Here is a 16,449-nt window from a genome sequence, read left to right as displayed (position 1 = left end):
CTTGACCTAAATGAAGATCCAACAAAAGATCAGTCAGAGAGGTAGGAGGTAAACCAGGAGAGAACATGAAAAGATAAAAATAGAGAACCTACCAAAAAAGAGGTAAAGAAAGATGAGGGCTGAGAAAAGGCTTTTACAATGTGGAAATGAAGTGATTGCTGATAATTGTGGGAAAAGCAGTTTCAGCCGAATGATGATGAGGTTGGAAGCCAAATTGCAGAGACTTCAAAGGAAGAGGAGGCATCTATCATAGATGGCTTTCTCAAGGAGTTTACCATACAAAGATGGATAATAGCTAGTGGAGATGGATGGATCAAGTGAATTTTTTTGAGGATAGGGAAAAGATAGGTATGTTTATAGGCAGTAGCAAAGCAGCCAGTAGGCAGGGAAAGATTGAACATAATTGAGAAGGTAGGAATGATAGAATGGGCAACCTGATGGAGAAGACAGATTGAAATGGAATCACTTTTGTATGTAGAGAGGTTTGTCTTGACAAAGAAATGAACTACCTCTTCATGTGAGATGGGGGTAGGTAGTGATGAAAGGCATCTAAGTGTTGTGAGAAAAGAGAGCTCTCTAAAAATGTCCAAGTAGAGATATAACAAATGTTTTGAAATGTATAATTGTAACTCTGGAGAGAGAGTCACATAGGAGATATAGATTTTAGAGTCATCCAGTGAGAGATACCCTGACATATTAGAAATAACCCTAGACATGAAGTCAGGAAGATATGGGTTTATATCCCAACTCCCACACTCACTAGTAACTATCTTATCTCTCAGATCCTCAATTTCTTCCTCTGTAAAATATGATAATACCTTCATTATCTACTTTGAGAGGTTCAGTGGTATAGTAGATAAAAAATTAACCTTGGAATGAAGATGACTTGAGTTTAAGACACTCACTGTCTTTTTGATTAAAGAAAAATCACTTAATTTCTCAAGTCCCCAGACAACCATGTAAGACAACAAATTACAGAGTAGTTGTCAATATGCATTATTGCAGGACATTTTTACACTTGGAGTTTACACATTCACACACACACACACACACACACACACACACACACACACACACACACTAGGTCTGGACCAAAAAAGAGAGAGATATAACCATTTCACAAGGTTTTTGTGAGACTCAAATGAGATGATGTATGTAAATCACTTTGCAAGCTTTAAAGCACTGCATACCTATATTATCATTCACATAGAAGTGGTGGTTCAAATTACGAGTAAATAAGCAAGAAGATAGGTGGTCAAAGAATATGAATAAATAGTTCTCAAAAGAATTACAAACTATTAACAACCATGTGAAAGGATACTCCAAATCATTAAAAAGAAGAAATGCAAATTTTAAAAAAACCATGAGGTTTTACCTCACAGTCTTCAAATTGGCAAAGGTGACAAGAAATGGGAATAATCTATATTGGAGAGGTTCTGGGATGATACGCATTGTTGGTGGAACTGTGAACAAATGTGTGTGTGTGTGTGTGTGTGTGTGTGTGTGTGTGTGTGTGTGTGTATGACAACTACTTTGGTAAGCAATTGGGAATTATGCAAATAAAATGATTAAAATGTCCATACCCTTTAACCTAGAGATTCCACACTAGACATATTCCAAGGAGACTACTAACAAGAAGAAAGCCTTCATATACACCAAAATACTTAGAGCAGCACTTTTGGGGGTACCAAAGAATTTGAAACAAAGGATATGCTCTTCAATCAGGGAATGGCTAAACAAATTGTATTATTTGAATATGGTGGAATATTATTGTACTGGAAGAAATTATGTGTGTTATGGAAGCATGGAAAAACTACATGAACTGTTGCAGTTAAGTAAATAAAACCAAGAAGAGAATATACGTAATTATTGCAACAATATAAATGGAAAGAAGAACCACAAAAAAAAAAATCAAAAGTGAATTTTATAAAATTATAGAGAAGAAACAGGGCTCAAAAGAAGAAATATGAAAAAAAATATGCCTACCCATGCCTTTATAGAGGTGGGAAGTCCATAGCTGTGAAACATTGCATATATATTCAGATTTTTTTGTTGTATTAATCAGTTGTGCTGATTCTTTTTTATTTTTTCTTTTTCTTTCATGTATTTAAAAATACTATTTGTTATATGGGATGGTTCTCTGGGAAGAGGATAGGGAAGGGGAAGGGAGAAAGTATGGGGATGTTTTAAAAAGACATCAATGAACACTTACTTTGAAAAAATTATAATAAATAAGTTCAAGACAAGGATATCATCACCTTAAGTAATACGTAAGGTTCAGAAATTAAAGATAAGTGATAATTCCTCAAAAAGAATTCACCACATGATATGAAACTTGCATTTGTTATGCTATTCCATCCGCATGTATGACTACCCTGTACTCTTTTAAATAATTTCAGTAAAATAAATTATTTTACAAAGTGCTAAGCATATGTCACACAAAAGCCTATATCTGCAGAGCATACTGAGGCAGTAAATGGCATGCCAAGTTCTCACTATGCAATGAACTATTCCTTTTGAAATGGCTGAATGGAATGGCATTAAAAAGGAACTTCCTGGGAATAAGTTTTAGTTATTGAAAAGAAGTAAAATACAAAAATAATATTTGGTTTTGAATTGGATACATTTTCCATCACTTTAACTTCTCTCTACAAGATAGAGATAGTATTTAGAATTAGAAGAGACTGAGCAAAAATGCCTCACTATCAGATTTGACTATAGTAATATTCTCTTCCTTATGTAAGCTTTCTGTTCTACTGTTCTTCATTAAAGATGGTTTTATATTGGCTAGAACATTTTCAGTAATCGATGGTAAGCAAGATGTTGATATTTCCCTACACTGTTCCTGCCCTCAAGGAATATTCAATCTCATTGGAGAAATACTCCAGTACTCCAGTAAGTTTATGATCTCATTGAAGGAGGTATTCACTCTAATGATATAAGCGTTCTACTCCTCCCCATTCTTTGCAACTTGTACCCATATCTTCCCATAATTTTGCCACACAGAACCCAATGTGAATCTTCTCCACTTCTCTTGACATAAGAGGACAGAGTTGAAACCCAAGGATTGTCTCTGGTTAACCTTCATTCTGGCCACATAAGTAACCTTTCTTTTTAGACCATGTGTTTCTTTTATTTCATGTCTTTTATTTTATTTATGTCTTTCTTTATACCAGTGGTCAAATTCAAAAGAAACAGCAGCATATTGACTTAGAAAACCACAAATTAATTATCTATGTTATACTCTGGGGCACGTAGGTGGCACAGTGGACAGAGTGATGGGCCTGGAGTCAAGAAGACTCATCTTCCTGAGATCAAAGCTACCCTCAGATACTTAGTAACTGTGTGACCCTGGGCAAGTCATTTAACTCTGTTTGCCTCAGTTTCCTCATCTATAAAATGAGCTGGAGAAGTGAATGGCAAACCTCTCTAGTATCTTTGCCAAGAAAACCCTAAATGGGGTCACAAAAAGTCAGATATGACTGAAATGACTGAACAACATGTTGTACTGTATTTTTATTTATTTTATTAAACATTTACCCATTACATTACAGATATCTCTGCTTTACATCTCTTCTGCATAATTACTTCTCATTCATGTGTTGTAACCAGTTTATGCCCCTATATACTCTAACATTTCACTTTTAGTGACTCAACTTCAATTCTCAGGAGAATATAGTGTCGCATGGCTCACAGTTCCACAGCATCTCTGAAAGACTTCTGCTAGTAAAAACGCATCCATTAGTTTAAGGAAATGTGTAGGGGCATTTAAAAAACTTTACAATTTCCCAAAGATAACCAAAGTCATAAAATCCAATCTGTAAGGGACATTGGGAGACATTTTATTCCAACCCTCTCATTTTACAGTGGAGGAAACTCACACCCAGAGAAGGCAAATAGCTTGCCCAAGGTCACACAAGTAGTAAGTGGCAAAGCCTAAATTTTAACAAAGTCCAAATTCCATGCCTTCTCCCTTGTACCACATGGCCTTCTGCTGTGAAATAATAAACCCAAATCATGACCCATTTGCAGTGTCTTTCCAAGATAGCTATCCATCTACCAATAGATGAGTTCTACAGATTTCCCATCCAATTGCATATGTGGCTTTGGCCCCTTTAGCAATTTGATGAAATCTAAAAATGCCTTCTCAAAATAATTTTTAAATGCATAAGAAAAAATACAGAGGATTACCAAGGAAACCAATTATATTAAAATACAGTTAGCAAAGTATTAAATAAACCAAGTTCACATAGCCATATTTCTTTGCTTGACAAAGAAATCAAATATTTTTGTTGGTCAAAGCTGATCTGATGCTCATTGTGATAACTATTTTACATTGTTTAAACTTCTCTAGGAAATGGCAATATTCAGGAGCAACACAGGATCAACAGCTTATTTAAATTGGTTGAGGCAATTGTAATTGGCCACAGATTCCTAGGATAATAACCAGTCATTTTCTGTGTAAGATAAGGTGTATTTTATTTTAGGATTTGTTGTTTGGTGATCATTGTGTCCAGCACCTTTTGACTCTCTTCTTGAAAAAAAAAGTATTTGTGAAATCAGGTGTAACACTTCTGAATATTCTAGATGCCATTGATCTCTTTTCACTGTAGCCTCACTGTCCTGGATAGTGACTGATTTTCCTGGAATAGTCTTTTGGAAAATGCCTGCATGCTTCACTTCACTCCCTCTTCTCCAGCTACTTTCTCCATAACTTCTTTTGTAACCACCTCATGGCAGTGGTGTCATACCCTTTCCCTGCCACTTTTCTAGGTGTGTTTTGTTCCCATTAGAATGTAAGCCTCCTTCTCTGCAAAAATGTTTATTTGTAACCCAGCACTTATCACAATATTTGGAACATAGTAAGAACCCAATAAATGCTTTTTCATTGATTCACTCATTCAATTTTTAAAAAATTCCCAAACTATATTTTACAACATATTTTTCATCTTCATCTTCTGTGCCCACCTGCACATTGGAGTCACCAGGTATCAGGTCTTGACCTGGCTCGAATGTTTTTGTCAAATTCTTCCTAGAAATTTGCTATTTCGGCCGTAAGCTTATTCTCCCAGAAGACAGCTGCACTGCTTTTTCAGGATTCTAAAGGTACCCCCTGAGGGCTTAAAGGTACATTTCTCTAATGCTCTCCACTTAAGCCCCTATTCTAGTGTATTCCCTCCATGGCTAACTACCAGTGATTAACTCTTCAGTTCCATTGAATCAATTAATATCAATTAGCTTTTAACAAAGGAATATCTACTTTGAAAACATAATGAGCATAGAAAGACAAACATTCCCCCTAACATCTGAGGGATATACTGTTCCTTATACTATTTCTATCAGTGGTAAAAAAAAAAAAAACAGTCCCAGACTTAACATAGGTTCTACAAAGCATTGGTCCCACCAAATTTACATCCAAATGTAGCAGTGAGGCTACATCTCAGCTACTGCTGGCTAGGTCCAAAAAGTCTGATGCTCATTTCTTGGGGCATCAATGTGGAACCAAATTATTTCAAAAGCCAGCATGGACTCTGATCCCAGACTTGAAGCTTACTCTCCTGACTTTTCAAAGCTCATAGTCACCTTCAACCTCCTTCATCTTAAAAAAAAAAAAAAGGACAAATGTCAAGGCAAAGAACCAAGTCCCATTTTCATAGACCATATGTTAACCTCAGATAAAGAGGGCTAAAGTAGGCTGAAGCCTCTCCTCTTACAAATTGTCTCCTTTATCTCAGGAGAATGCAGCCAGAAAGGAAGGATTAAGACCAAAGAAGTGATGACTAGTACTTTTTGAATTTACCACCAGTTCCAGCTACATAGCCAATGACAAAGACTTCATCACAGAGTTATTAGACTAGAACCAGTTACAGAATTTCTGTCTGTACTCTAATCTCTCCAAGGCACTTCTATTACACATCATCACGCCTCTTCAGAAGCAAGCTCCCTAGCCTCTTCCACATGGGGGATTGTATTAGGCAGGTATGCCTACTTACCATCTCCCCCTTGCCACATTTAGATATAAAGTACCAGTGATAGGTATACATGCTGACTGAGGGGAAGTCCTCGTTGCAAACATCTTCACCACCAGTGAGCTTTTGCTGGAAGGGAAGACGGCCAGTGGAAGGGAACTTAGGAATGCACCAGTAAAGTATTCTCCAAAAAAATCACTAATCCTTCCCTTTTTGTCCTGGTCCAGTGTCACAGAATATCTTTAGTTTGAGGAATTTTCTCTCTTGATTCACTTCAGGTTATAAACCTTCCTACCTCTCTCTTCGTCCTACTCCTACTGCTTATCACCTTGAGGTGGCTAAGGTGTATTTTATAGCAGTGTAAACAAAAACTTTTGTGACACCTACACAAAAAATTATTACAAAGTTGTCTCTAGTCTTATGCTTTACCATAGGTACTACATATGCCCTCTCCTTTTTTTATTCTGAACTTAAGAAATAAAACAAGCATTTTCATAACAAAATGGAATAAAAAAAATTATAAAACATAAAGCTGCAAATCTATTATGTACAACTTGCTATTCCTTTCAAATATACATTAAAGTTATCATGTAACTTCTTTCCCTTTTTCTTCCCTCCCCCCACCCTAAAGATGACTACCATTTGACACAAATATGATATATATATATATATATATGTATATATATATATATATATATATACATATATATGTATGTATGTAAAATAATTCCATACATATTCCTATTTATCAATTCTTTCTCTGGATGCAGACAGTGTCTTCCTTCCTAGGTCCTTGGTAGTTGATTTGGGTATTTATAATCGACATAATGACTTAGTCACTCAAAGTTGTTATTAAAACAATATCACTGTTACTGTATATAGCATTCTCTCGGTTCTGCTCCTTTTGCTCTTCATTATGTCATGCAAGTCTATCCATATTTTCCTAAGATCATTGAGCTCATCATTTCTGATATTCCATACACCACAACTTGTTCAGCTATTCCCCAATTGATGGGTATCTCCGCAATTTCCAGTTTTTTGTCACCACAAAGATGCCATAAATATTTTAGAACATATAGATTTGTCCTCTGCTTTTCTCAGACTGCCTCACCCTTCAATTTGTCCTCACTGCAAAGAACATTGACCATAAAAAAAGGATTAATAGCTTCTAACTTATTGATATAATAATGAGAACAGTAGCAAGGGAATTATCAGAGAAAAACAAAGAAGTCTGTCTACCATGAGTAGGAGGGAACTGGCTGTTCTAACTCCTTCTTCTCTTACAGAGAGGATGGAGCAATTGTTTCCTTACCTGATTTTGGATCGCAGAAGAAGAGATATTGTCTCTAAGGGGCCATTGGAAGCATCTTCACCAAACTCAGTCTGGTCAACACCACACCCACTGGTCACAGTCTCTCTCAGTCCAACATCAATTGCATTGTTAACAGCAATCATAGCCATAGCTGTCTCTCAAAGTCCTTTTAGGGAAGCCCAGAGTAGCACAAAACAGTGATTAGCTAAGGGATCAGTTCTAGAAAAAAATCCTCATAGTGCCAAGATGGAGACTAGAACTTCAAACTCTCTGCTTCCTGATCCAGTGTCTTCTCCTTCTTTCTCCCAAAAGGTTCTGTGAATGTAGTAGTAATTTCTTAGTAGTTTCTTTTTTTTTAATTTTATTCTGAACTTGAGAAATAAAACAAGCATTTCCATAACATAGAAAATAAGAAAATATTTATAAAAATAATAGAAAAATAATGATTGTATGTGAAACTGCAAATCTATTATGTACAACTTGCTATTCCTTTTAAATATATAATAAAGTTATCGTGTAACTTTCTCTTTTTTTCTTTTTTTCTTCCCTCCCTTTCCTACCTTATAGATAGCTACAATTAGAAACAAATAAGTAAAAACCATTCTATATATACTTCTATTTATAATTTCTTTCTCTAGATGCAGATAGTGCTTTCCTTTATATATCCTTTGTAGTCAATTTGGATATTTATAATAGTCAAAATGACTTGGCCACTCAAAGTTGTTCTTAAAACAATATTGTAGTTACCATATACGACATTCTCTTGGTTGTGCTCATTGGGTGATGTACACTAAGGAACATCTCCATGGCAACACCAAGCTTTAGAGTAAAAAAATAAAGTATTATTGTTGTTGTTATTATCACCATTACCATCTCATTTTTATATAACCTCTAAAGTTTGCAAAGCACTTCCCTTACAACACTTAGAGAAGTGATATAAGTATAATTATCTATATCTTTAAAAAGAGAAACCAAGGCTCACAGAAATTGTGACATTTGATGTCACACAGGTAGTAAATGTTGGTAGTAGGTTTGTAAATGGTTTAAAACTAGGATTTTTAGCACCCTCTTCCCCCTTCATACCATTCCACTGTTGTCATTGTGGAAACAGAAGGAAGCCACCCAAGACTGAAGACCATTTGGTATTTCAATCTGCTTCCCAGGTTACTGGGGCCAAAGAATTAATTACCTAGAAGTCAACCTTCTGTTTATGATCTTTCTGTACTGGTCTTCAGATAGTAGATTTGGACTATTGCTGGGACAATACTGGAATTCTTTCCAACTTGGTAGAGCTGGCAAGAGTTTGCATCTGCTAGTCTAGATTTTGAGGTGCCAGTATGAGGAACTGGAATAGGACTTAGTGGAATTGGCTCATCATCAGTGAGGAGTTAAAATAAGTCTAAGACAAGTGAATTGACTGGTTGATGTCATCTGTTTTGATTTTTTATTATTGCTTTGATTAAACAAAAAATAAAACTGATTATGGATGGTGACATAGCCAAAGTATAGAAATCTTGTGGCTATTAGCTTGCAAGATCTCAGACTGCTAGAAGAGGCTTTGTTTTAATTAAAATTTTTCAATTAATAAATTATTTTCTCTCCTTCCCATCCCCCTGAAAAAAAAAAAGAAAAAAAACTCCAGCAACAGATGTGCATAGTTAGGCAAGGGCAAGGCAAATTTCCCTTATTTATCATGTCCAAAAATGTATGTCTCAGCCTGTGTCTTGAGTCTATCACCTTTCTGTCAGGAGATGGGTAGCATGCTTCATCACTGGCTGTCTGGAATTATGGCTGGGCACTGCATTAATGAGGGTTCTTCAAAGTTACTATTGCCAGGGCCTCAGTAATGAGGTCTGAAGGTCTGCTTGTCATTTGAAATTACAATTGCCTTTTAAAAATTTTGTTTTGCCCTTTTATCACAGATGCAGAAAGCACCAAGATGATCTCCCCAGATGTTTCAATAAAACACCCACATAAAAGGAAGAGATAAGGCCTGTAAATAATTAACATTATATTACATACAGCCTGGCTGTTTCAGATTATCACCATATATATGACTTAAAGACTCAGTTCCACATCTTAAATGCTGCTATAGAAACTCCTTCACAGATTGGGGCAGCTAGGTAGTACAGTGGATAGAGCACCAGCCCTGGAGTCAGGAGGACCCGAGTTTAAATCTGACCTCAGACACTTAAAACTAACTGTGTGACCCTGGGCAAGACACTTAAGCACATTTGCCTCGCCAAAAAAAAAAAAAAAATTCTCCACAGATCAAGGACAAAAAGTGGCACAAAAGCCAAGGTGAAGAGCCAACAGAACCTGGAAGTGGACATGTGCTGATTTTCAATTCAACAAAAATCTATCAAGTATCTGCCACATGCAGACTAATTTTCTAGGTGCTGAGGGAGGTACCAGGATAAATAAGACAGTGCCTAACTTATAGTCTAGCAGTAGGGTATGAAACACATATCATTTGAGCAACTGTAAATGACTTAGCTATTTTCAGTAATATAATGATCCAAGACAATCCCAAAAGATTTATGATGAAAAATGTTATCCACCCCCAGAGAAAGAATTAATGGCATCTGAATACAGACCAAGGCATACTATTTTTTACTTTCCTCCTTTCATTTTCTTTTTGATTCAAGTCTTCTTCCACAAAATGACTTCTATGGAAATATGTTTTACATGATTTCATGTGCATCCAAAGACATCTCTAGCCACCCTGACCTATATGTTGCCTCTGGACCCAGATGGCTCCAGAGGAGAAAGTGAGGCTGGTGACTTTGCACAGCCCTCCATCACTTAAATACAATTCACTTGCATGTTATAGCATCACCTCCTGGATGTCATGGTCCTCTTCGAGAATGAAGGACAAACAACAACAATGTTTATCACCTATATCAGATTGCTTATTGTCTTAGGGAGAGGGGAGAGGAAAGAAGGAGGGACAGAATTTGGAACTCAAAACTTTAAAAAACCTGAATGTTAAAAATTATTTTTACATGTAATTGAGGAAAATATATATTATTTTTTAAAAAGAAAGAAATACATCATTAACACAGGTAGCTAGGCAACAAAGTGAATAGAGCACCTGTTCTAGAGTCAGGAAGGCCTGAGTTCAAATCCACCTCAGATAGTTAATAGTGGTGTGATGCTAGGTAAGTCACTTACCCTCTGTCTGCCTCAGTTTCCTCATCTACAAAATGGGGGTGATAACAGTACCTATTCCAAAGGGTGGTTATGAGGACAAAAATGAGATAATATTATAAAGCACTTTGAAAAACTGAAAGCACTATAGAAATGCTAGTTATAATTATCTCTACCACCACCATCATCATCATCAATGTCAAAATGAAGGCTTCATCCATGTTAACCTGGTTACCAAGGAATTAATGTTGTCAAGTGAATCTCACCCCCTATTAAAGAGATACAAGAGGGATTCAAGAGTGCTTTGCCAGGTTCCTCCTGAGCACAGATGCTATGTAAACATATCCACAATACAAAAGGAAACGTGATAATGCAGAAGAGAGGTGCAAATCAAATGCTGTGATTGTTAACACAGGCAGACATGGGGTCTAGGAAATACTAGGTGGAGGGATGCTACACATCATTCCATTTTCTTCAGGCATTGGTAGGCATCCACTACAGACTCAATATAAACCAATCACAACTGCTATTCTACCAGGCCTCCCTTGACCCCTACCACCACTACTGCACAAACACACACACACACACACACACACACACACACAGTCCCTTTCTTAACTTATCAGGAAGGTTCTGTAATTGTCAATGTAACTCCATTCCACATGACTGTAGTATAGTTCATAATTTTCCTGAGAGTCAATGAGCCCTAACTCTACATTCTCCAACCTTTCTGGATAAATGTGAGTTTACTATATATGTCATGTATTTCAGTGCCTCAGAGATCTGCTATTTCCTCAATGTGAGAGTTCCCTCTATGTAAAGATATCTTGTACTTAGTAGATAAATCTTAGGGAGTTGCCTAGGACTCAGAGAAATTAAATGACTTGCCTCAATGATTGCCCAATCCTAAGTGGCATTTGTGTGGGGCTTCAAGGTTGGCAAAGCACTTTTTATATGTCATCTCACTTGATAATACAGCAAATGTCAGAAGCAGGATTTGAATCCAAGTCTTCCTGAACATCTGGCACTCCATTCACTATATCACATGACTTCTTGTGCATTACATATCCTCACTCAATAGTCATTGATTGGTTAATTGGACCCCTTAGTTACCTCATCAGCAGTGATGCCTTCCTTGGTTACCATGAAATGCCCATTTCTCATTCAAGTGAAGGGAGGAAAAGATTTTAATTTGAAGTTAAAAGCTGGTTGAACATGACACATCAGAGGATTGTTTGATCAGAGTAGGCATACAGAAGACATCTGCATGGATGCCATCATTTCCAACCCAATTTAACCTTCAGTGATGCCAAGTGTACTAACAGATGCTCCAAGGATCACTTTAATGCCAGCTGCAACATGATGTGTCATCACCCTTGAAATGACAACATTAAAGGGGCAGCTGGGTGGTGCAGTGGATAGAGCACCAGCCTTGGATTCAGGAGGACCCGAGTTCAAATCCAGCCTCAGGCACATAACACTTACTAGCTGTGTAACCCTGGGCAAGTCACTTAACCCCATTGCCTATCCTAAAAAAAAAAAAAAAAAGACAACATTAATGTAGAGAAGAATGATAAGCTTCCCTACCCCCAAAAAAAAATAAATCTGAAGTTTGTATGCTCATTTCAGTCATGTCTGATTCTCCATTACCCCATTTGGGGTTTTCTTGGCAAAGTTAACATTTCCTTCTCCAGCTCATTTGACAGATGAAGAAACTGAGGCAAAAAGGGTTAAGTGACTTGCCCAGAGCGACACTGCTAGTAAGTATATGAGTACAGATTTGAACTCAGGTCTTCCTAACTCCAGCCTCAGCACTCAATCCACCATGCCACCTAGCTGCCAGTAGGCTTTGCATTTGGGGAAAAAAAACTAATGATGACTCTGTCCCAGACACATTTTATGGGTAAATCAATGATCCTACCATTTTCTCTGCAGAGAACAGAACAGTATAGTCCTAGCTCTCCCCCTCTTCCTCACCCTCCACTATTATAATCAATTAAGGGGCCTCCATCTAGGAGACTTTATTATAGAGATAATTCTAATTTATAAAATCATAAGATTTAAAGCTAGAAGAGACCTCAGAGGCCATGGAAATCCAACCCCTTTTATAGAAGAGGAGACTGAGCCCTAAGAAATTAAATGAGTTGCCCAAGATCATACAGCCAGTAAGATTCTAAAGTAGGATTTGAACTCAGGTCTTCCAATTCCAAACCTAAGCACCCTATCCATGACACTATGTAGATGCCTCTTAAAATCTTGGGAATGTTATAAGGAGATGTCTAATGTGGCATCAGTGTTGAAGGAACAAATAAACTAACAAATAAAGAAATGAAGTATTAAGTGCTTTCTATGTTCAAAGCACTGTGCCAGTGTATTAATTGCTAAGCATTAGGGATGCAAATTTTAAAATTAGTCAAAAAAAATCTTGGGAATAATTTGTTCTATAAGGTTGTCCCTATTTTGTGTTCTCCTTGCCCTATAGCCAAGCATGGTATAGCTCTGATGAGTGGTGGGAGTGAGGGACTAATATATACACACACTTTTATGTTTAATCTGCAATCTTAAGTCTATACAGTAAATAAAACAATAAAGCAAGTCCCAATTTATAGTGATTGCCAATTTCTGAGGTATAAATACTCACATTGGAAATTTAACAATGGGATCTCCTGGTTACAGCTAAATCTAGGAACTCCTACCTATAACTTAGTTCTTTTCCTTTGGCTAATCTCTGTGACTCTCAGGATTAGTCTGTACAGAGGCAAAAAAAAAAAAAAAACCCTTTTCCTTGATACCTCTCTCCATATTCTTATACCTGCTTCTTCCTGAGTTTGGTGGATGAAACTAAAAAAGTCTCTGCCTTCTCAAGGAATTGTCTACTTCTGAGGTTCAATCCCAGGCTACCCAGATGTTGGTCTTACCCCGACTTCTAACGTGCCTAGGGCCTCTGAATATCCCTGAACTGTGCTCTGTTGTTATTGTTCAGTCATGTAAGACACTTGGAGACTCCATGGACTACACTATCTGTGATGTTTTCTTGACCAGGACACTGGAGTGGTTTGCGATTTCCTTCTCCAGAAGGAAGTTCTACTCTGGCCCTATTTCCTGCCTTGGATAGAATTTACCCGTGCTGGGCTGACTCCTGTAGACTTTTTAGGAGTTCAGCAGTAAAAAAGTTGAGAGATAAATTCCAAAGATAAAGGGTTAAAAGATAAAAGATATCCCCACCTCAACTGACAGAGTCAGAGGATGGATTCACAGATAATGAGGTTTTAATTTGTTTTTAAGGCTCAACATGCTATCTCTTCACAAAACATAAATAACCTCTTTATCTCTGTCTATCTATGTAGTCTTTGCTCCCAGTTAGATTTAGTGTCTCTTACTGCTGGAAAGCAAGGAGGAGGAGAGGGAAAGCCCTTCTTCCCCAAAGCAATTCTCTCTCAGGTTCCTCCTCCACTTCTGCTCCAAGCTTACTAGACTTCTTGGAATCCTTCCTCTCTCTCCAAGGCTTAGCTATTTCAGACTCTGTCCGCGTATGGCCCACTTATTTATTTATTTTTGTTTGGCTAATGACGGCGATGATTTGATTCAATTATCAAGATGTACATAATTTTTACAGAGATAAAAGGATGTTAACTGACTGATTAAATCTCCTTTAATTAATTGATTAAAACCCCTCTACCTGTGAGTACTGTTATCCCTTCCACATCATGACTTTACCTATTGCAGTTTTGATATGTCACAGTTCAGCATAAAAAATTAAATGGGAATTTTTAGGGGAGTTTTGCAGAAGCCACAGATGACAGGTGAAGGCCAGCAATGACAGAAAAAGTTTAGAAACTCAGAAATGCATAAATGTATATATATATATATATATATATATATAGTGTTGTATAATGTCAACATATTTTATCTTAATACCATAATAATTCAGACTTCTTCTCTGGTATGAAGGGAATGGCAAAAAATTTTACACAGATTTTCCAGATCATAGGGGTACAGCACCACTAATCTCCATGATGTGGAAGGGATAACTTTACCATCAGTTGAGCTACAGGTTGGGAAGGTTGGGAAGGAACCAAATCTTCCTTCTTTACCATAGCTTGAGAGCAAGGGAAGGGGAAGAATTTCACCCAAGCACAGGCCCCAAATCTAGTAACTGAGACTGAAGATAGGAATAAACAGGGGAAAAAATGCCAAATACAATTAAGAACAGACTAAATATATAATAAGTCCATATAGAGCCTCAGAAAAGAAAAATGTCCTGGCCACAAAGACTATAAGGGTATCTGGAAGAAATTAAACAAGAGATACAAAATGGAATAACTCAGGAAGAAAAAATAGCAAGGAAAATTAATGCCTTAGAATAATAAATGGTGATAAATCTCATCTGAAGATTGAACTCCCTGAAAATTAGAACTAGCCAAACAGAAAATGAATCCATGAAACGAAGAGTATTAAAACAAAATCAACATAGGAGTCACTTGGACCAAGTTAATCTGAGGAAATCTGGAACTAACAAAAACTTTTTGAGGAAGTGATTGCATCTTCATTCTTTAACTACCAAAAAGAACATCCATCAAGAGGAAAAGCAGCTTTGTTTCAAGTTCAAATTGAAATATAAATCCCTTCTCTTCCCCTTACCTTCCCTGCCCATCTGAGGAAAAGTCATAAAATACCTAAATAAAAAAAAAACTCATAATAAGGGCTGTTTTAAATATTTATGGCTTTTCATTTAATAATAAGTGATAACATGTTGTTAACGCAATCCAGTTTGATCAGCCATTCTACATTTGCATGGCACTTTAAGGTTTGCAAGATATGTTACAACTATTATCTTATTTTGTCCTCATAACAACTCTGGAAGGTAGGTGTTAATATCATCCTCATTATATAGATGAAGAAACTGAGAGATGGTGCAACCAACCCACAGAAGATAGAGACTCCCAGAGTGACTTTGGCTTATCCAAGAGCACAGCCAACAAAGGAATTCTAACTACTCTTGTGTGCAGACCAATCTAGCTCCCTCATAAATGGAGTACTCAAAAGCCACTCCCCCTAGATCAGAGCATCTACCTTTCCTCCATCCTACTTCTCTTGGGCCCCTAACATCTGTAGACCATTGAAAATCTAAGGGGAGCCACTTGGCTGAGACTCAAATGAACATTCTTGTTGCTTCACATCCCTGGATCAGGTCAAATAGCAGTGAAGTGTGTTGTTGGGTTTGGGGGGAAGGGGATTGACAAACACATATTGTCCTCTTACTGTATGAGTGAATATATCTACATGATCTGTATATTATTCAATAAACTCCACAGTTAAATCAATTTAGCCTCAAGTAGATGTGGCCATGTCTCTGTTCCTGGAAATCTTTATATCCAATACTATTATTATTATTTGGGCAGCTAGGTGGTACAGCGGATAGAGTGCTGGGCCTCAAGTCAGGAAGACTCATCTTCATGAGTTCATATCTAGCCTCAGACACTGTATGACCCTGGACTTAACCCTGTTTGCCTCAGTTCCTCACCTGTAGAGATGAGCTGGACAAGGAAATGACAAAACCACTCATGTATCTTTCCCAAGAAAACCCCAGAATGGGGCCACAGAGAGTCCAGCAACAATTCTTATTACTTGGAGATTTCTCATATGGATCTTTTATACGTGAAAGTAAAGTTAGTGATCATAACATCTCTATTTTGTTTCAGCATTGGCCTGGTCATATTGGTCTGGAGAATGGGGGGAAGGGGTGAGAAGATTCTAGTCAATGTGGAGAAACTCAGATTTGGGACAAGACCAGTAAAAAATGTGGCAGTCAAAAAAAAAAGAAATATGACAGTCCTAGAAAGATGAATATAGCAGGAGTGATTAACCATAAATTAATGTATAGTCACCTATCAATCTGTTTTGGTGACAAATACATGAGAACATGTAATCTCTCATCCTCCTACCCACACCTTCCTTACCTCATGGCAATAACTTTCATGTAATTGCACCTGATCCCCAGGCCATTACTCTCTACAC

This window comes from Phascolarctos cinereus, unplaced genomic scaffold (genome assembly GCF_003287225.1).
Source record: "Phascolarctos cinereus isolate Bilbo 61053 unplaced genomic scaffold, phaCin_HiC Scaffold_726;HRSCAF=1367, whole genome shotgun sequence".
Taxonomy (NCBI): Eukaryota; Metazoa; Chordata; class Mammalia; order Diprotodontia; family Phascolarctidae; genus Phascolarctos; species Phascolarctos cinereus.
This window is presented reverse-complemented; position numbering follows the sequence as displayed.